The sequence below is a fragment of the Limulus polyphemus genome, unplaced genomic scaffold (assembly GCF_000517525.1).
Source record: "Limulus polyphemus unplaced genomic scaffold, Limulus_polyphemus-2.1.2 Scaffold490, whole genome shotgun sequence".
Classification (NCBI taxonomy): Eukaryota; Metazoa; Arthropoda; class Merostomata; order Xiphosura; family Limulidae; genus Limulus; species Limulus polyphemus.
In genome coordinates, this window is record NW_013666100.1 from 380,472 (window position 1) to 382,068 (window position 1,597).

Sequence of the window (1,597 nt, forward strand, 5' to 3'; positions counted from 1 at the left end):
CAATATATGTATGTACGTAAACGATAGTGTTAGCGTCAGTATTATTACGTAAACTGAAGTTTCGAGAAACTCTCCACACGCCTATAAATGTAACCTACGCAACACGCCAAAAAACAGTAGTATCTATTATTGGGTTGATGTAATTGGTGTGCTATAAACTTCGTAAGCTATAACTGTGGTTAATGCTTATTAAACTTCAGACACTTGACCACGAACGTTTATAAATTTCGAACAATACAAACCATTTAACTTCAGCCGATTCACATCGGACATTAGTACATTTACAAAAACATTATCTAACATCATCGGTGGAAACTCCACCTGTAATCAATCAGCGAGTAATCAAGGGGAACTACAGGGCCTGTTAAGTGAATTATACCTAAGTCAACTTGAAATTAACTCGCTCATCGTCAAACTTTGATAAGATATCAAGGAAGTTGCAGACTAGAAAGAAGACTTTATATTGCTTGTACATTTGTGAAACTTTTGTATATAAACCATTGTTTGTAATAACTATCTGTAATAACTGTTATTGTAAATTGTGTTATTGTTTGTGTATTAAAATATATTTGTATTAAAAAAAAAGGAAAACTGTGGGTATCAATCTTGTTGCCAAATATCATAAATTGGAGATATATCGGCATTTATTTAACTACTACATCTAAATTATAATTTAACTCAGTTTTAGGCTATTTGGAATTGTAATACGTAACAATATATACTAGTGAACATGTATATATATATGTATAAAAATAGTGAACATGTTTATATATATATATATTACACTAGTGAACATATTTATATTGTTATCATAATTCGTACATAATTTGTTGCTCCTCTGCTTCTTGCTCTCTGTAAGTTATTTGTTCTAACTTTTGTGTTTGAAGTCTGGTTTGACGTTGTTCAGAAGTTTCTTGTTGTCTATATTCAGCTTGCCTTGATGGTTCTGACTGATCTCTGTGGCTATGTGCTGTCCAACAGTTTCTTGCTGTCTTTGAGTAGCCTGTCTTTCGGTTTGAGCTCGAAGTCTAACTTTACGTTGTTCCAAAGTCTCTTCCTGTATTTGAAAGTATTTCCAAAAACAGTTTTCTTTAAATAGTGCTAAGTGGTTTTATAAGTGATTTAGTAACTTTGTGAATTGCAAATTACTGTTTAGTGATACAGGTGATTATGTCACCCAAGAAACGCCCTTTCTATGGAAAGTCTTCTGCCGCTAAAAAAATGCAAGCACAAAGAGCAGCTGAAACAGAAGAAGAACGCAACAAAGACTTCAAGCACAAGCTGCAAGACAGGCTGTTTTTTTTGTGATAAACATACAAACATAAGCGCGTTTTGCACATAGAAAGCGTTATGGCGGGAGACACTCAGATCACCTTGCTGTCAATTCGGGCGCAATAATCATTAATTGTCAATTTCGTCATTAAATACTACACCAAATACAAAATAAACAGCACCATTAAATGTATTGTAAAAACTGGTTATTATGAAGTTATTTCAAAATTTGTAAGTTCAACCGTTTGGTTTCCTATAGCGAACAAAATAAACAAACTTCCTATTATATATATATATAGTATTTAATGTTAAATCATTTCCTAAA

At 32.4% G+C, this 1,597-nt stretch overlaps 1 protein-coding gene across 3 annotated transcripts in view; it reads right to left on the bottom strand.

Moving 5' to 3' along the window:
• The window catches only part of LOC106458597 (slit homolog 1 protein-like), a 65,202-nt gene that overhangs the window by 33,098 nt on the left and 30,507 nt on the right, over nt 1-1,597 (bottom strand). The gene's annotated exons all lie outside the window — the stretch shown is intronic.